Source organism: Protopterus annectens, chromosome 6.part0 (assembly GCF_019279795.1).
Source record: "Protopterus annectens isolate FY-2018-M chromosome 6.part0, PAN1.0, whole genome shotgun sequence".
NCBI lineage: Eukaryota > Metazoa > Chordata > Ceratodontiformes > Protopteridae > Protopterus > Protopterus annectens.
Window position 1 is genome coordinate 1,927,627,398 of NC_056737.1, and position 21,711 is coordinate 1,927,649,108.

The 21,711-nt window shown below is 39.0% G+C and overlaps 1 protein-coding gene across 1 annotated transcript in view; it reads left to right on the top strand.

Annotated features, from left to right (window-relative positions):
• The window catches only part of VIL1 (villin 1), a 397,885-nt gene that overhangs the window by 107,748 nt on the left and 268,426 nt on the right, over positions 1-21,711 (top strand). The window lies entirely within an intron of this gene.

Genomic DNA, 21,711 nt, shown 5'->3' on the forward strand with positions numbered 1-21,711 from the left:
AAAGATGTCTTGAATTTATCAGAGTGCCTAGTAGGTGTCAAAAGTCATCAAAGTCAGTGTATATGAATGTTAACGGTTGTTAAATACATATGCCTGAGTAAAGCAGGGAGGGAAGCCATAATCAAAAGAGATGAACGAAATAACATTGAGTGTACAAAGTAAAAACACAAGCACCAGAGGTAGGTCATAAAGCTAGTGGACCAGTTTTATAAAGCTGCCACTAAGTGTTTTTCCACACAGAATATGGATTCATGCAGTAGACTATTGGAGACACCCTGCAGGACACCTATAAAGTTATTCAAGTGAGAGGAATCAGACGCAAACTAGATGATACACAAAAAGAAAGCGAAAAGAAGTGAATGAAGTCATCATGGCTGTCTCATTTAACATTATTATTTTTTTCTTTCTGCTAAGATCCAGCAATTTTAACCAAGGGGTAGTAATGCTACTAAAACATAAACAACTAAGGCAATTAAAAAAATTAAGCAATTCAAAATTCCTTTATGAAATGTCACAGATGAGCACTTTTGTATATCTCTTACTTCATCAAATATGTTACAAACTAAAAATGAGACTCATTAAATAAAAACAATATTACAAACATCATAATCAACTAACAAATCAAAAATAGTCTTTCAAATGCATAGATTATAGTACTGGCTTAGCACTAATCATTTCAACTAAACCAGGTGCCTTGTTGCTTCCAAACTACCTATCAGTGGCATTCATTTACCTCCAGTTGCAGGTTCATATCCCCTCTCCCTTTCATTGGTACAACCACAGCTAATACCTGAAAATAAAAGCCTTTAAGATTAATACAGTCAGTAGAATGTCTATAAAGTGCATTTTCACCAGTATGATTTTTAATGTATATACTTGACCAAGCATTCCATCTTGTAACTTCTACATAGGGATCACACAAAAATGCAGTACAGATTTATATATATATATATTCAAGTAAACTACCCGTTTTGAATTACAATCAACATATTGGTTCTTTTGAGTTTTTAAAAGCTTTTTTTTACGTTTTTTTGTTTCTGGTTTTTAAGCTCCACATTTGAGCAGGTTTCTGCTTGTTTGCATGTCTCGCAGCACCACGCACTGCCATGCAATTGTGCTCCATAGCTGAACAAATAACTTCAACATTTTTCCCTTAGATATAGCTGTAGTACATTAGTGTAGTCCTCATCTTTAGTACATCTCAGGTCTAAGAAGTATTGCTAGTGAGCTGTGACCTATTAAACCACCAGCCAAAAACCCCATCAGAAATACCCATCTACAGAGCATCTGCTAAATCACTCCTGAACGCACCTCCTTTGTGATAATAGTTCTTCAAATATAGCATTATGGACAATTGGACTACCCTTGTTTCTCCTGACAGCCTTGTTGACTCGGGTCTCCTGAGGCAGTGTAGCAACTGCCTCGTGTACACTAACAACCCTCTACTAATAACTCACTCTAGTACAAAGTGCGAATGATGTACCTACACCAAGAATCTTGAATCCCTGCTCTCCAGCACTCAAAACAGTAACACTGAAGAGGTTGTCAACTCACCCACCATGACTCATGCACATAGTACTCATCCAACACATAAATCAACATACACAGAGGTTCTCTCAAAACACTTATGGAAAAAAACAAGATACCTCTAAAACAAAAGACTGCTACAACTAACACAGTTCTCACAGCACTCAAGACACATAGCAATACCAGTGTTCTGCCTACCAAGCCCTTAAGGCATAACACTCAATAACCAAATTTTCTTGTCATTGGAGACTCCATAGTGAGACACACAGATGTCTCACTCACCAGGTTAGATAAGGAGAAAGTCACAGTCAGTTGTCTGTCCAGTGCCAGGATTCATCAGATCACGCATGCATTTGGGTCTCTCTGCAACAAGTACCATTATGACTCTGTCATAGCTCATGTTGGAGTGAACAACCTGAGATATACCTCACTGGACTATAATGAAGAGAGACATGATTGAGCTCTCCAAGTACGTGTCCCAGGCAGGTGTGTCCCTAGCCTTGAGTGGTATAGTACCTTCACTTAGAATGATGCCATAGTATAAGCAAAAAATTATCAATTTCAATAATTGGCTTAGTTTTTGGTGTCATTCAAATCTAGTTTCTTTCAGCCTGGGATGACATGGTTGACCAGCCTCACTGCTTTGCCAGAGACGGTTTTCACCTGGCACCACTAGGTTTTGGCTGCTGGCAAAGGATCTTGCCTCACCTTTAGTGCCATTTTAGGCAAGGTCTCAAAAAGAAAATTGCTGATGTGAAAATTGCCAACCATAACAAAATAAGGGTTATGCTGCTTAATGCTAGGAGCTTAAACCAAAAACTGCACTCCCTGAAAGCACTTCTATTACTGCAGGATGTAGATGTGCAGTAACAGAAACCTGGTTCAAGGCCTCAGAGAGTAAACCAGCTTTGCAAGGCTACAATGCCTCCTACACCTTCAGACCACAAAACAAATGTGTGAGAACCAAATGAGGTGGTGTTTCTATCTATATTAGAGATAAATTCACCTCCTGACTAGTTAGACTGGACAACTCCATGGAGTTACTCCATATTCAGATTACTGTGGGTAAGACCCCCATTCAAGTCTTAGCTAGTTATAGATCCCACTCCATGGATCATGACGTGCAAATGGCCTACTTGACCAAACTGGATTCAATCCAAATATTGCCAAACACTGGGGGATTTCAATTATTCCTCCATCAACTGAAAAACCTACTTTACCCCTAGCTCACTAACTACTTTGACTTTGGTAACTCAAATGCCCTGGAACAAATTGTTCAAACCCCAACATGAGGAACAAACATACTAGATCTAGTCCTCACTAACATGACAAACAGATGCACCACCGCAACTGTCGGACCCTTATTGGTTAAATCTGACCCCAAATCAGTCACCTTTGAACTGACACTAACACCAGAACTCACAAAGGGCAAAGTCAGAGAAAAAAATTTCACCAAAGCAAACTATAATTTCCTAGGGGAAGGTATAAATGCATTCAAAGCCCCACTCCCAGCTGGAAGCGGTAACTACACCAAAGCTTACACTAAAGCCCTGTGCAATGACTTATATAAGTGTATAGTCTCTGCTGTTCCAGGGAGAATATCAAAGCCAGAGCCCAAAGTAAAAAAAAAAGCTGCCCTGGTGAACATCCAGCATCAACAAACTTTACAACAAATGCAAAACGTTGTTGTCTAAGAGAACTAAGGCGAGACCACAACAATGGAAAAGCACTGTCCTCAGCCTCAAAGCCTCAGGCAAATAAGACAACATATGAAATCCTCTAAGGGTAACTTTGAGAAAAACTTAGCAATCACAGCCAAGGCTAATCATAAAGCCTTTTCTAGCTATGTACATAGCTTGAACAGTAGGACCCAAGCATGTGTCGAACTAGTGACTAACGGTATCACACACACTGATCCCACAGGGATAGAAAACCTGCTAGTGGACAGATTTGGTGAAAATTTCACTCCATTAACCCCTCCAAAGTTATCAAAAACCTTACCCCCAACTTCCCCCCCACCTTACATATCTGAAGAGCATGTCAGTAAAGCCTTGTCTATGGCAAAAAACACAGCCTCTGCGGGCAGGACAGCATCCAAAGCTGTCTTCTAAACAAACTAAAACATGACCTAACATCACCATTAAGTACCCTATTCAACCACAGCCTAACCACTGACTTTGTTCCTGTGGAATGGAGAACAGCAACAGTTATTCCCCTCCACAAAGGTAGCTTAGCAAAAGATCCAGGGAATTATAGATCCAGAAGTCTGACCAGCCTCATTTATAAAGCCATGGAGCATATCATCATGGAACTCATAAATAAAGACATAGGCGACCTCTAAACCCTGAATCTGACCCAGTTCAGCTTCATCAAGAGCAGATCCTGCCTGTTAAACCTGGTGGATTTCTTTGAAAATGTGACTAGGGCCATTGACGAGGGCAAATCTGTGTACACACCATACCTCAACTTGGCAAAGGCCTTTGACACAATCCCACACTCAGGCATTATCGATAATCTTAGTAAACTGAATGTAAATCCCTTTGTTGTAAGATGGGTTGCCAACTGGCTCACAAACCAGTCACACACCATTAAAGTAGGTGACTCCACATCAACCAGCAGACTTGTTACCAGTGGGGTGCCACAAGGGTCAGTGCTGGGCCCCCCACTGCTTGGTATTTACTTCTCAGAAGTTCAGGCCAAACTTAAGGGGCTGTGGCTGGCCAAGTTTGCAGATGACTGCAAACTGAGTGCAATTATTGAATCCCCAAATGATGTCAGTATACTTCAGGAGGATCTTAAGCAGACCAATGACTGGTGTCTTAGTCATGATCTCAAACTAAATGCAAAGAAATGCATCATCATTCCCTTCAGTAAAATCAATGTCCCTTCACACTATCAAATTAACAACAATACCCATGTGCCTATGAAGTGGTACGAGCTCTGGGATCACAAGTACACTGTGACCTTAACTTTGACCACCATTTGTCTACTGTAGTAAGGAAGACTTTCTATGTAGCACAGTTGATTAGCAAAGGCATTGTCTCTAGAGTAAAGGAGGTTATAACCCCTCTCCCTCTATGCTCACCACTAATCAGGCCCATAAATGAGTATAATGCTCCTTTTGGAATGTACCGTACAAAGTATCTACAGCAATTGGAGAGACCTCAGAGGTTTCTAACTAAGAAGATCAAGGGACTACAACACTTGCCTTACACAAGCCAACTAAAGTCCCTGTCACTATACTCAGTATTGTATACACTTCTTAGGGGAGACTTATGCCTGTTTACAGAGCAATCTCAGACTCAAACCTAATGAATTTGCTGCACATCCATAAATCAAACAGAACTAGAGATACCCATTCCAGGGACCTAAATATAGCCTGTGAATTGAATAGGACATGCCGGAGGGATGGATTTGTCTCCCAGTAACTGCAACATCTTTGGAATAGGCTGCCAAGTCATGTGAAGCAGAGCACCTCTATAACGCTATTCAAAAGGAACCTGGACAAGTGGATGGGGCACCGTAAATTCTTACCAGGGATAGTGCCCACAACCCTCCAGTGCATGGGCAGTCATTAATAAATACAGCCCTGGGTATTGACTACAGTATCTATGGCATTACATTTGACGAAACGTCTAAGCTTGAAATGGCCTCGGGGTCAATAGCCTAGTAACCTCCTATGATCTTATGAAAAAGTTATATTAGCTGTAGATTATCAGATGTTGAAATCAATCTTATTAGGAATCCATTTACAATAATTGCAATTACTGAGATATGTCTCAGATTTACACCATTGCACACTTATTTGTGGAGATGTCAGCGTGACATGACAATAACATTTGATTAAATTGTTAGTTCTCCTCCCAGTTTGTTTCCAATTCAATCAGTAAGTCCCCACCCAAAAATATCTATATTCTTTTGATATTTCTATTTGTAATCTCTGATTTACATTTTTTAGTCTTTAAACACACACACACACACACACACACACACACACACACACACACACACACACATGCGCGAGTGCCCGTGCACACCCTAAGAACCAATAAGTGCTGGCAGGTCTCTGCTACTATGCTGATTTCTTGTTGTAATGCTCTTCACTATAGGCATGATATCTGCTTTTTTTTTCATTTTTTTTTCTTATATTTATTCCCCCCATCTACATATTCCACATTTTTCTTTCTTTTTTTTGCATCACTTTTTGTGTTAGTTTGTTCAGCATAACACTGGTATAACCCCCATTCTAAATGCTTGTTCATAATCATTTACTTGTTGTATAAAATCTGCATCATCTATAGTTAGCCTTGAAGTTTTCATCACTTAAGATTTAATAATACTGCTTTAAATTTATTGCAGGTACAAACGCATTGAGAACAAGTATATATGTTATTTAACTGTTTTAAGAAACATCCTGGAACTCTAAAAAGTATTCCTTTTAAAAGCTACTGTATTGGCAAAGCTGATCTCTCTTTTCTTTCCATCTCTTTTCTTGTCAACAGAAAAAACATTATTGCTAAATCACAAATAAATATTTAGGCTTCCCCACACACTGTCAAGGAGAAATTCCCCTAGCATTAGTAGCTTGCAGAAAAAAAAGCCAATCGACATAAGAACAAATGTTTTTCCCATTGGAAATTATTGCCAGTCCAATTTCTAAGTGTCTGTCAGCAGTGATTCACCTTCTAGGAAGATTTATCCCTCTTTCGAGTAAGTGCGACCTTAGAGTTGGTATATATAAATTTGTGGAAAGGGGGCTTGCCCCCCACACCAGGATTAGAAAACAAGAAAAATTGATTTTTTTGCCCTTTTGGTTTTCAGCCATTTTTTCCCCTTTGTGTTGAAATGCCAACCTTTAGAAAGTCAGCATTTTATAGAATCAATACATAGAAGTTTCTTCTTATTGTCACAGAGCTGTTGGACATGCTACACCAGAGCTGTTAGACATGCTACACTTAAAGAAATCCCAATCCCTCAGAGCCACACACTCCAGGGATCTAAACCTTGTCATCACAATAAACAAAACATGCTGGAGGGATAGGTTCCTGACTCAGAGACACCCCAGACTCTGGAATAGATTGCCCATACATGTCAAGCAGAGTGCCTCTTTGGCCCTCATCAAAAGGAACCTTGACGATTGGATGGGAAAAAGGAAATTCACCCCAGGAATCATGTCAGTCGCCCTGCTAGACAGGGGTCCAGGGAATTAAATAGTGTGGGAAGAAATAGCCAGGGAATTGTTATGGCTAGGCTTGTATAGGCCCTAGGGCTGATAGACTAGTACCAACCTATGAACCTATGAACAGATATATACAAGCTTTAGTTGACAAATCAAATGGTGGACAGAGGTTCAAGACCCCTTTTGTTGGGGAATATGCCCTTTCCCTGAGAAATGTGCAGTCTCTGAGTTGGAACAAATAATTAACAAGGAGTGCAAGGGGCTTGCTCCCTGCAGAAAACATATCCACATCTACTAGAAATCTAACTTAACTGTGAATTCTGTATCTGATGCACATCTTTTAAATTTATCCAGAAATCCTCAGAGTCCCTAATATATGAAATAAAAAAAAATATTTCAAATCATTTTAATCTAGTCTCTCTCTACATCTAGTCAGGGATCTAGAAACCACTCTCAACTAGCCACTATAGGCATAACAGGTGTATTCTCTAAGTTTTTGAGAATTTTTTTAACAAAGACTGGGATATTAGGATATTGCACATGAAAATGTATCTCCGTGTTTTCAGCCATATAGATTTAATTGGTCATATCATCCAACAAAACATTCACTTTCTCATGAGTCTTTATAATTTCAACTCATTACGTTCCTGTTCCTTAACAAAGGATTCATGTCCTGAACATAACATTTATTTTCTGAAACCTTGGTACACTCTCCATTATCGTCCTCTGAACTTCATATTTTGTTAGACCAGTGATTTTCCACCAAGCTCCTGCAGAACCATAGGGCTCTTCCATTGTCTGACATGGGCTCCTGTGAAGTTTATTTTAATGCTGAAACTAAGAATGGACTCTAACGATAGAACAAAAATTGTGGAAACGTATCCACACACAAATCACTCTCAGGTTCAGCAGCTGTGCAAAAGTCATCAATCACAGATTTCACTTTAATGGGCAAAACGTGTACAGTGATTTTGTTACAGTAATTCATTATCTTTGCAAATTCGAAGCAACTAAAATGCTGTTACAAATCATTTTAATAAAACATGCAATTGCAGTGTTGTCAGGTTTTTATTGGGGCTAATAACATAAACTAACTTTCAAGTGTCTTTCTCTCTAGCTGTTACTATTTAATTTATGGGTCCAGTACAAGAGGTTTACATGTAAGCCCCTATTTTCACTCAAACACAACCACCAGAAGTATAACTGGCATGAACAAAAAAGTGTTTTATGTAGGTGGACAAACTCCCCTAAAACCCATATACAGATGGTTTTGTTCCAATGTCCTTGTTTCGATGTCCTTACTGAGTAACTTCATGTTTACACAACTGTGGGGAAAACATATACACCATGAAAGGGTGAACATGGCTCAGACTTCTCCAATCTCACAGTGTAGGAAACAAATATAAAAACATTCCAATGCATGTATATTTAGATAGCTGGGGGTTATTTGTTTAATCAGTTAGCTTATAAAGTTAGTTTCTTAGCTAGTTTGGTTTTCTTTCTTTCTTTATTTATTTTATTGAAGTGTGTTTTGTGGGATACATCCATAATTACAGTGGACCAATTTCAGGTTTAGCCCAAGAATAAAATAAGGATAACAAAAACAGAACACTAAACAATATGTATTGACAATACCATGATATACAACAGTGTTTGTTCATTACCTGCACAGTATTTAAAATACAGTACATAATAAAGGCTGTTACTAGAAGAGCAAATGTTCTGTAGGATCCCAACACATACAAAAAAGAGGGAGTGGAAAAGGGGGGTATATAAGGGTGAAGGAGGTAAGGTGAATCTATCCACTCTCAAGTTCAAGAATAGATATAGAAGGATGAAACAGTTCACTGAAGTTAGCTGATGCAGCTTGAAGGGAGGCAATTGCATTTAGCCTTTTTAAAAAGAAGTGCTTTTAGTTGGGTTTGAAATTTGGAGCAAGAAGTCAAGTCTTTCAGATCGGTAGAAAGGTTAACACTCCTAGAGTTAGGGGCCAAGAATACAAACAGGTGAGGTTTGTATACTGTAGTTTAGTCCTGGGAGGGTTAGTAAAACTATGTCTGAGTGAATCTCTATTACGAGACTGTAGGAAGATATTTCCATGGTTGGTGAAGACTTCAGGGTAAAATAGCTAAAGTAGGACGGACCCTAGTAAAAGGTTTGTCTTTTACTTGAAAAGTAACCATTTTGCTTTATTAACTGCTTACCTATGATATGCTTGTCTAGGAAAAACGATGATGAACTTTGAAAGAAATGTTTACAAGGTTTTTATATTAGAGACTGAAGCAGTCAGGGAATGCCATTTTCAAGAAGGGCAAATATGATTTTGTTACTTATCGAAGATCAAGTAGCAAAGTAAAAAACTATGAGATTTTATGGGCCCCAAAGAAAAGGCAGATGTTTCTCTTCCTAGTTTTGTTTTTCTCAAGGTTGTATGAAAGTTCAGAGTTTGGTCAAGTGAGATGCTCAGGTATTTGAAAGAGGAACTTGTTTTAATAGTATTGTTTTTAAGGTCTGCAGTATTTTAAAGTGCTGGGTTATTTTTAAAGTTTTCAGTGTGCCTCAAAGAGCATGGCTTTAATCTTGGTTACATTCAGACACACTTATTGTTATTTCCAGTAGGGAGAGAGAGTGGGGATCTGATTAAAGTAGGCTTTGTAGGGAGAGGAGTGAGGAGCTAGATCTAAAATTACCATTTGATTTGCATAAATATATAAGTGGAAGATGGATAGGTCATTGGGGAGTTTGTAGATAAAGACTGAGAATAGTAAAGGAGTGAGGATGATGCCTTGCGAAACACCTTTAGGGGGCATCAAAGCACATAGAAACATTAAACCTAACTATACAGGGACTATTAATGAGGTATCAGAACCAGATGAAAGTATATGTATTAATACCTATTTCAATATGATAACTTATAAGGATGGAATAGTCTACAATATCAAAAGAACTTGTTAGAGCTATAAAGAGAGTGTCAGGGAGGCTACCTTTAACCAGTTTGAGTAGAATTTCATGAACCCAGAGTATTATTATCATTTTGCTGTGACCAGACCAAAATGCATATTTTTCCAAGAAAGGGGTTTGCATTGGTCAGTATACTTAAAGAGTTGTGTGTTAATGAGAATTTTACTAAGGCTTGAAAAGACAGATATGAGCCAGAAAGGAGATGTCTTGTCTGGTGTTGATTGTTTGGGTGGGTGTTTTTCTAGTGCAATTTTCAATATGTTGAGCATTTTGTTTTGTGAAATACAGAGATTAAAGATATGAAGTAGGGTTAATTAATAAATTCGCTACAGTTACAGTATTAGGTTATCAGACTTTTTTTTTCAAGGAGTGTTTGATTTTCTTGACATAGACTAGAGGAGTGTAAAGTGACAAAGAGGAAAAACAGGATGAGCAAAAGGAATGTGTGGGTATAATATGTAGAAACATATTGAATTATTTTACAAAATCTCAAAATAAGAGTTGATCTCCAAAGTACTGAATGAAGATGGCAGTAGTGGTGGTAAATGTGAGCTTACAGCTGGTTAGACAATTTAATTCCAAAAGGGTTTAATTGTAATGATTAGGGTGTTTTGTTAAAACTTTAGAAAGTTAACTTTATGCCTTCTACCCACTTATTTGGATAGCTTCTAGAGGTGGTTGAAGTGCTTCCTCAAGTCATGGGATGGGTTTTGCTTCTACCTGTACCAGGCCAGTAACCATTTGAAACTCCAGGACTCATTAATTGGAACCCTGGAATAATATAGAAATAACCCACGCCTGGGTGTGGGTAATGCTGGATTTACCCATGGTTGGCGTGGTTTGGTCACGAGGGCGAAGCCCGAGTGGCCAAACAAAGCCAACTGTGGGTAAATCTAGCATTATCCACACCCAGAAGTGGGTTATTGCTATTATACAATGACATTATTTAAGAAAAAAAATAATTACTTTTCTTAAATAATGTTATTGTATAATTCCTCCTTGCTGCCCTTCCGCAGCTGTCTGGTATTCTGCGGCAGTTCTGATGTACTGCGCATGCGTATGCCTACGCAGTACATCAGAACTGTGGGCAAAAGCAAGGGAGAAAGCAAGATCTCCGTTGCTTTTTACAAACTGTTTTCACTATGTTAAATGGGTTTAACATAGCGAGACAGCTTTAAAAAAAGCAACGGAGAATCTCTGTTGCTTTTTTTAAAGCTGTCTCGGTACCCATTTAACATAGCGAGACAGTTTTGAAAAAAGCAATGGAGAAAGCAAGATCTCCGTTGCTTTTTACAAACTGTCTCGCTATGTTAAAGGAGTTTAACATAGCGAGACAGCTTTAAAAAAGCAACGGAGAATCTCCATTGCTTTTTTTAAAGCTGTCTCGCTATGTTAAACTCGTTTAACATAGCGAAACAGTGTGAAAAAAAGAGTTATAGTAATGGAAAAAGTCCGGGCGACCAGACCTTTTTCCATTACTATAACTCTGATTTACAACGTGCATGCTAACCAATCAGCGTGCACGTTTTTGAATATTTAATGGGGGGGGTCATTGTATAATGAGACTGAATGACTGAAAATGTGTACTTAACATATACTAAGTGTAAGACTGCTGTTCTTCTCAAAATTCTCTCTTTTCCAAGGCATAGCGATCTCAAAGATGCTATATATAATATTGGGGCGGCGGCTTGCCTCCCCCATATCAGAGGGTGGGGTATGCCTCCTTCAAAAAAAAAATTTTTTAAAGGAGAAAAGTAAAGTACAACATTCCTTACTCTACTATGTTTTCAGACTTTTTTCCACCATTACAGTGTTCACTCTTCTGCACAAAGCCACTGGTAGGAGATAAGTTATTTCCATCTGCACTTACCCCTGATTGCCAGAAACACAAACTGTTCTGCATGAGTCAGCAGCAAGAGACTTTTTATTCACTTCTTCAGAATCATGTCCCTGAAGAACTGTTTCCTTGAGTTCATTAAAGTTTTTCTGTGCTTTATAAGTGACTGGCTAACTTCAATTAAATTAAGTGACTTGCTCAGAGTCCAATTAAACTACAAGGCAGAAAAAGATTATATTTTGTTCTGCTAGAGTAACTCTACTCTCATATGAATATGATGGAAGTTTGTGTGTTTGATTATTTATTTATTTATGTGTGTATATACGCATTTATGTATGTCCAGTTTGTCACGATGGACAAAGGCCCCTTTTCTGTGGCATCCCAGGAAAAAAATCTCTACAGAATAAGTTTACATCAAGTATAGCTACAAGTGCAATCTATTAATACAAGAATTTCTACAATGAACAGATTATGTGGGTTTATAGAAGTTTTATAGGTGACATATGTAAATGTGTGTGTACTCTTTTACATTGAACAGACTAAAAGGTCAACAGTTGGTTGGTTGACCCCATTTGGTTGACAGATTAAGATAGTCGACATGTGTGGTTGAGCTACAATCCTCTGGGTAGGGAATATTCCCTTTCACTGGGGATTCTAACTCGGAGTTAGTATATATAATTAGCAGGGGGTGTGGGGGCACAGCACGCCACATGGAGGTGCAGACACACACAAAAACACTTCTTTTTGCTTTAGCCTGCTCTGGGGTAATCATTGGAGCATGCACAGTACTGGTTGACATTACGGATTTCAACATTCTGACGTCGACCGACCAACTGTTTTCATATATATATAGATATATAGTTATATATATATATATATATATATATATATATATATATATATATATGTGTGTGTGTGTGTGCATGTGTGTGTGTGTGTGTATGCAAACACATCTAATGCGTTGCCTGAGAAGAACAAATTTCCTTGGGGAGGAAATGGGTTCAGAGAAGAGATAGCCGTCTACCTATCAGAGTAACCAACAGGAATGTCCTGATTTACTTGAGCTTCAGACTAGGTAAATACATTTTAAGAAGGGACATTGAGAAGATGAGACCCTAATTAATACCTAAGGAAGACATCTCCAGAGTAGTGAGGAAAGACACCACAATAGACCCCCGTATACGTATATTTTGAAGTACAGAATGACCTACTCTGTAAGGTGGTGAAAGATAAAGAGGAAATGATGCATCAGTTGCTGGTTACCAAGCCCTTAATAGCAAGAGTAATAAATCTGGTCCAAATGCACATTTTAGGGGTGACTTAGGCATGGACAAATCCAACGCCAAATATTATTTCGTTTTTATTGGCTTGGGTAATGTAAGAGGGAGAAAATGTTTGTGCCAGCTGTCTAGAATGGCAGAAGACAGCACAAAATTTAGGCTTTAGAAGTCCCTTAATATCAATACCCATAACAGAGGTCACTTTGAAACTCCTATTCAAGTCTATTAATGGATACCAGTAGATTCTGAACATAGTCGATCATGCCATTCACCTTCCTGAAAGCCACTGCACTTGAAAAAAAAACAACTCCAAGGCCATAGCTAAAGAGTTGGTTCTGTTATTTTCATAGGTAGAGATACCCAAGAAAATGTTGACTGATCAGAGTGCCCCCATTTATGTCAAGAAATATGAAATATCTTTATCAAATCTTCAAGTAAAATAACTTGGCACTTCTGTGTACCATCCTCAAATTTATGGCCTAGTGGAAAGGTTTAACAATACCCTAATGTCCATATTAAAAAAATTAATCAAGGCTGACAGTAAAAACTGGGACCAGCTACCTTCTTACTTATTGTTTTCTGTAAGGAAGGTCCCTCGAGTCTCCATGGGTTTTAATCCTTTTGAGATATTGAATAGGTGATGTTGAAGAGAACTACTATATATAGTCACTAAAACTTGGGAAGAGGAAGAAACTCTTTTCAGAGCAGCCGTAGAACATTAGCATAGTTTACAGGAAAAGATGTAATCAATTCTTCCCATTATAGTGAGCACTAGAAAAGGTCTAAGACAATCAATAGTATGTGCATAATCAGAGCACCCATGATATAGAATTTCAAGTGAAGGACCATGTCTTGATCTTAGTCCATATTAATGAAAATAAATATTTGGCCATATGGCAATGTCTATGTGAAATCATTGAAAAATGAAATGAGGTAAGTTATAGAGTGAAGCACATAGGAAAGGGATGTCCCAAACAAATATAATAAAACTACAGAGAGAGCCACATGTTACTGCTATTGAAACAAGATTGGAAATGGTTAACTGGGAGCAGGAGAGATGACTATTTCCTATTCCACAGGTTGTACTGGATGATAGCCTCTCCAAAACACAAAAAAAAAAACAATGGATCCAGCAATTCCTCTTAAGGAGCAAAGATATTTTTTCAGATTTACCTGGATGAGCCTCCCTGACAATAAATCACATGAAAACTATACCTGGAGAAAAAGTGAGTTTCGGGCCTTATAGAATAATTTAGGCTAAAAAGCAGGTCATACAGAAGGAAATTCAGTAACTTCAGAGACAAAATGATCAGCTTTAATAATTGGCTTAATTACTGGTGTCATTCTAAGGGGATCCAATGTCTGTCTGCCTGGGATGACATGCTTGACAAGCCACGCTGCTTCGCAAGGGACGGCTTGCACCTGTCATCCCTGGGCTTCCGGATATTGGCAAAGGCTCTTGCCACCCCCATAGTGCGTTTTTTAGGCAAGGCTCAAATGATAAACCTACCACCCTAGAAAACAAAAATGGAGAAAAACTAAGGGTAATACTGCTCAATGCCAGAAGTCTAAACCTCAAGATGCACGCTCAAGCCCTCCTCAGTATGGAGAGCATTGATGTCTGTCCTGTGACTGAAACCTGGTTCAAGGCTCCTGAGAGCACCCCAGCACTATCAGGTTATACTTCATATCATGCGTTCCGGCCCCAAAATCCGGACCGAACCACAAAAGGAGGGGGAGTATCCATATTCATAAAGGATACCCACACCTCCAGGTTAGTGGCAACGCACAAAGCATCGGAGACCATCCAGGTGCAATTAACCATAGGTAAAACTGCCCTACAGTTTGTAGCATGCAACAGACCACCTTCTCAAACTCAGGAAACCCACACAGCCTTCCTGAAGACACTGGAGAGTATGAATGTCTCTCCAAACACCATCATATTGGGTGACTTCAACTACCCAAACATAGACTGGGAACATTAGTCAAGCCCCAACACCCTAGCCCAAAGGTTCCTGGAGTTCATAAACTCAAATGCTATGGAACAACTAGTCACCATTCCCACAAGAGGAGAAAATATACTAGACCTGATCATCACAAACATGGGGACAAAATGCTCCACACCGGAAGTATATCCCTCATTGGTGAGATCAGACCATAAATTAATCTCATTGGAGATCCACATCCCGCCCCACCCCAGCAAAAAAGACCACAGTGAAGAACTTCTCAAAAGCAAACTTCACACTTCTTAAGACTGGAGTGGTATCCTTCAAAGCCCCCGAGCCAGTGGAAACCCCAACCCACGCTGCTGAAACCCTTACAAATGCCTTCTATGAGCACCTCCAGGAATGTATGGATCAAGCAATCCCTAATAAAATCAAGACCCTTTCCGCCAAAGGCAGGCACCCGGTCTGGTGGACCCCAGCCATAAACAAACTCTACAACAAGAGGAGAAAGCTACTACATGACAGAGCAAAATCCCTAAAAGGGAAGGCATCTCTGATCAATACTAGCAAAAAACTACGATCACTCATAAAATCATCCAAGGCCAACTTTGAGAGAAAAATCGCTAATGACACAAAAGGCAATCATAAGGCCTTCTTTAGCTATGTTAGAAACCTGGGTGGAAACTCCCAGATATGCTCAGAATTAGTCCAAAATGATAAAAAAATCACTGAACCCACAGACATTGCCAACATACTGGCAGACAGGTTGAGTGCAAATTTCTCCCCTCCCTCCCCCCCAAAAGGAGAAATATCTATCCCACCAGAGTCTAGCCACCCAAACATCTCAGATGCCCAGGTGAGAGTTGCTCTCTCTAAAGCAAAAAACACAGCATCAATGGGACCGGACGGTGTCCCCGGCTGTGTGCTTCACGAACTCAGTGAGGAAATAAACCCACACATAAGGCTGCTGTTTAATCTTAGCCTTACTACAGGATACGTACCCAAAGAATGGCGTACGGCAACTGTGGTCCCACTCCACAAAGGTGGTGCTTCTACGGACCCTGGAAATTACCGCCCCATAAGCTTGATGAGCCTTGTCTGCAAAGCTATGGAGGGGATCACAATGGAACTCATAAATAAAGACATTGGGGACCTACAGACACTGGATCCTACCCAATTTGGCTTTGTCAAGGGCAGATCCTGCCTCTTGAACTTGGTCTACTTTTTCGAAACAGTCACTAAGGCCATTGATGAGGGTAAGGCAGTTCACACAGCCTACCTTGACCTAGCAAAAGCGTTCGACACAATACCCCACTCGGGCATCATAGAAAAGCTCACCAGCTTAGATGTAAACCCATATGTCACAAGATGGGTTGCAAACTGGCTCAAGGACAGAACACACAGGGTTAGAGTTGCTGGTGCCATGTCAGACTCTAAGCTGGTCACGAGCGGTATCCCACAGGGCTCAGTCCTGGGCCCCCTCTTGTTCGGCATTTTTTTTTCTCAGGTGGAGGCAAACATAGGGGATTGTGGCTGACAAAATTTGCAGATGACTGCAAACTGGGCACCATAATTGACACTCCATCAGACACAGACATCTTCCAGAGAGGTCTCATAGAAATGGATAACTGGTGCCAGAGCCATGGCCTTAAGCTAAATGCCAAAAAATGTATAGTCATGCCCTTTGGGAAAAACAAGGTAACCCCTAATTACCACATAGGTGGTAATCCATTAAACACGGAAGAAGTTATCAGGGACCTGGGGACCCAAGTTGACAGTAACCTCTCTTTTGACACTCACATTGCCAAAGTGGTTAGGAAGACCTTCTACATTGCCCACCTGATCATGAAGGGATTCACATCCAGATCAGGAGAGGTCATTGTACCCCTGTACTCTTCACTTATCAGACCAATGATTGAGTATAACGCCCCATTCGGAATGTACCTTACCCGACACCTGCAGCAGTTGGAAAGACCCCAAAAGTTCCTCACCAAAAGGATAAAGGGCTCAAACATATGTCATACGATGCCCGACTGAAGAAACTCCAGCTCTATTCAGTCACATACCGTCTGCTCAGAGGTGATCTGTGCCTGACATACAAGGCCATGTCCAACCTGGAATTAATGGACATGCTCCACCTCAAAAAATCCAAATCCACCAGAGCCACGAGAGCAAGAGACTTAAACCTCAACACGGATATAAATAGGACGTGCTGGAGGGACAGAGTCATCACCCAGAGACTCCCTACACTATGGAACAGAATCCCAGTCCATGTGAGGCAGAGCCCCTCACTGACTCTGTTCTTGACGAGTGGATGGGAGATCGTAGGTTTACCCCGGGAATCATCTCTGTGTCACTGCTGGACAGAGGCACAGCAAACTAATGGGTATAGCATTCTCATCCTAAGGGGTGGTGAAAGCCACACACACTCTGGCTAGGCTTATAAATGCCCTAGGGCAGATAGCCTAGTATGAACCTATGAACCTATGAACCTATGAACTGCTAAACCTAGAGGTAGTAGAGTAATCAAACAGTAAATTGAATATCCCCCATGGTATTAGTCCCGAAACTAGATGACACGATTCAGTTTTGTAATGACTTCTGGAAGTTAACTAGCTTATCAAAGTTCAACAGTTATAACTTGCCATGGGTAGAATCAAAGAACAACAGTTACCCCATGCCACGGGTAGCTACACTAGTGGAATTATTGCACAAGGCCCACTTTCTCATTGCTGTAGATCTGACCAAAAATCCCTCTGTCAAAGAAGCCAAAAGAAGAATTGTCTTCTCCACAGCAAAGGGCCTTTCTCCAGTATATTAGCCCTGTGACTCAGAGCTACAGCTGAATGACTAGGTTAGAATTTCAGAAACTTTATCTTTTACGGTGGGTACAGAGAAAACTGTAAGTAGTGTACAAACAGTAGGGAACAGCAGGGAGAGTAGTACTTAATGTAGCAGTGGGGGCTGGGGCAGACACAAGAACAGGGGAGGAACAGCAGACACAAGAACAAGGGAGGAACAGTAGCAAATATAACAAACAGAAAGGCACCGGAATGCAATTTCAAGCAAGCATGTGATAAGTAGAATATAAGATTCTACTAGCAAAACTGGAATGTTAACAGCTGTAGAAGCACAAATCTGCTACATTCTTCAAGGATCTACTACTGAGGTGAATACTTTATGCCTGTGGCAATATAAGGACAGAGAAAGAGAGATTTGTCTTGATCAGGCAAACCCTATCTTTATGCAAAAGATAATACATTTCTCAGTGCAATAATATCCTGCATGACAAGTGGTGCTAGATGATACTGGACCACATAAATGTACAATAAAGTCCAATACTGCAGGCACAGCAAGTCATTGCCATGGAAAACCAGTATTGCCCAATATCACCCACTCTGGAGGGTATTATTACACTTATAAAATGTCTGTTATGTGACTTTGCATTTGTTTTATTATTAAAGTATTTAATTTTTAACGTACTTTGATTTACAACATATCAGCCATCAATTTAATGTATTTTTATTTTATTTACACTTTATTTACCAGGCTATCCAACTGGGCCAAACTCATTTCAGTGGAGGATTGCAAAGAAAAACACCATAGTTACTGTACTATTATAGTGTACTCTACAATTGCAGTACAATCACAATGCAACATTAAAAATAGACAATAATGCAATTAAATACACATGTACTAGGTTTCAACTTTTAAGAATATTCCATCAGTTTCTGTTCATATTATTTCTAGAAAGTTGATGAAGGGAGAGGTATTTGTGGAAAACAGCCATCAACCAAAGAAATGAGCAGTTTACATTATTGCATAAAATAATGCTCTGAATCTCGGATACATTTAGGTAAAATTCTGGAGCATGTAATTAAATGTATAAAAATAGAACCTTTGTTTACTAAAAGTATTTTAGATCAAAAATACACACTGTATATAAAGCAATTATTAGACAGTTATAAAACAATGTACTATTTATTCCATGTTCTGTTTTATAATTCATCAATTTGTGGTTAATTTGTTTACATGGTATGCTAGAATCTACAAAATGCCATCTTAATTTTAAAAACTGTTCAATGTGTATGAAGCCTAAGGCCGCCTGGGACTTGGTTGCTTTAAAACATATATATCTGTCTATTGCTTATTAAGAAAAAAGTAAAGATTTGGAAGATGTGGTGAAAATAGAGATAATATATTTTTTCTATGAGAGAGGTATTGTTATTAAGACTAAGGGTTGTTAAAAGTATAACTGAAGAATAATGGGAATATACCATGAAAGAAATCAAGGCAATAGCAAGTTTATGGAAGAGGTTTAAGTTGTCATTTAGAAAAAAAGCTGTATTTAATTACCATGGGTCTCCTGTGAAAAGAGGCTGCTAGCCTAGAGGGAATAAACCAGTCAACAAAAGATAAATAAAAAATAAATCAATTAATTACATTATTTAAGAAAAATTAAGGGTGCTCACATTTCCTTACAAAAAATAAAAATAATTGCACCATGCATTTTTTCAATGGTATGGGGTTCTAGATTGAATCCGGTTAAATGAAGTATATTATATGTTAAAAGGGAGGGGGATTAAAGTTGATTAATCCAACTGCAAATGTGGCATTTTTAAATATAATTTGGATATTAAACAAAATGAATAAGCATCCAAAAATGTACTGGTAAAGGTAATTTGTGAGAAATATAAACATTTTTGATACAGAATAAAACTAGGAAAAAAGATGGTTAATACAGACAGTGAGGAAATGAGTGAGCATCAGATTATGATAATGCCGTAGAAAATAGGAATTGGTAAAGCAGAACAAAAGTGAGGGAATGTCATGAGAAAATAATGAAGTTTTATTATGCAGAACCCACATAAGGATTTTGGGCAGGATGTAAGAAGGGCTGTAAAGACAAAGAATGAGGAAACCGGAGGATTTTTTTTTTTTTTTACCACGTCAGGGTTTTTTATGGAGACTGTCCTTGGGTAAACTTCTAGTAAAAGGTCATATGCTATATAAGGTTATATCAAAAAGATTATGTCATGTTTGTAAAGAATTGGAGATATCTGAGCATGTATTTTTGAAATGTGGAAGGATTCAGAAATTGTGGCATTCAGTTTTTAAAAAATAATATAATGAGCATATGCATGGAAACTACAATGGTATGACAAATGAAGATTTAAAAAATGATATGAAACTGTTGGGGATACTGTGGGAAACATGAACAATAAGAACAGGAGTAGTGTTATTTAACAAAAGATGGCTAATATCAGATGTTATAAATAAGATTAAAAACAGCTGTGGAGAAAAGCACAGGGATAAAAAAAGCCATGACAAACCAGACATGAAGAAATAAAGGATTATTGATTTTTCTATTTTACTATCACAGTCATGAACCACACAGATTTGAAAATCAAAATTCCAGGACAATACCGAAAGACCAAAATGCTGAAGGCACCAATATCAAACTCCCAGATTTGCCCCCCCCCCCAAACTGTACCCATGTTAGCACTCATATCTGTGGGCCACACCCATGTAAGAAATGTTAGAACTATTTTCTGGTTCATACTGGTAGGGGGATTCAGTACTGAAGATTTTTCAACATTGTGATTGCCAGCATTTTGTTTGCTTGTTTTTTAATACTATGGTCTTGAATTTTGATTTTCAAGATTATATGGTTCAAGATTGTGAGAGTAAACTGATTTTTGTTTTTTGTAAATGAATAGATGCATTAATACGTAAATAAAATGCAATATAAATATGATTGTAAATATGTAAATGAGTAAGTATGTAAGCAAATAAATGAATAAATAAATAAATAAAGTGCTCTGGGATCTATTACATTTACCTGAGCTACCACCTACTGAAGCAAAAGGAATGTCACTGTAACATCTCATCCAAAGGACGGCACACTCAGGTGTGCAGCACCTGCTAATTCTGCACTGCAGTGTCAGTAATACAAAATAAATCCAATCAGCTAGCATGGGAAACAAACACACAGTCTTCCGATCTTCTAGCACCAAAGGTGAGTTCATGCAGCCCAAGAGCTGCTCCGTGTCTCTGACACAATTAGTTTTCCCATATCTTTGAATTTTCAAGAAATGACCCACTGATGCCCCCAAAAATGAGCCACTGCTGGTCAATCAAAGTTTCTTTGGTCTGGGTCGACATTAAATAGAATTACATACTACAGGTTGGCTAACAGTCTCCTAACACCTCGAAAGTGACCGGTTATGAGTTCAGAAAGGTACGGCTAGCCATGTGACTTACATTCAGTTTATCAGAATAGTCAAAACAATTATAATTGCTAATAGATTAGTATTTTATTTTGCGCATGTAAACTTACTGTACTGCAGGGGCTTATTTTCAGTCACCCTCTCTGAGTAGGAGCACCCCCCACTCCTCAGCATCTCTGCCAAGTCCACTACTGTACTACCCAGATGGGAAGCAGGTCTCTGCATGCTGGATTCCCCTGGCCTTACTGGTGCTACTCACCATGACTGCAGAAGCCTGGTTGTTTCAGTCTCCATTTGGTAAGTACCTGGTAAGTACCATCTGGTGCTCCTGCTAGGTACCACCCTATGTAGTGAGCCAAGCTGTCTCTTTCCCTCCTAGGATGGACAGATTGACAGCAGCCACTCACTGTCATCCATTCCAGCCAACTCCTACAGGTGTCTGAGATGTGAATTGAACACAGTTCACCTGTGTCATAGTCAGGACTCTATCCTTCTATACCACAAAGCTGGCTTGTTACCTGAGATGTTGACATACTATTAAATGTAATTACTGTTTATCTTTCAAATTAAGTTTTTGAGTTTTAGTTCAACAAACACACAGTTCAGCATGGCTTTCTATGGCACTATCATACAGTCATATGTAGCACTGCAATTCTCTCTGTATATTGACTCGAATTAAATATTCCAGTGCCATGTAAATTCTTCATTGCAGAAACACCAGACTAGGTAACATAATGTACTAGTGAACATT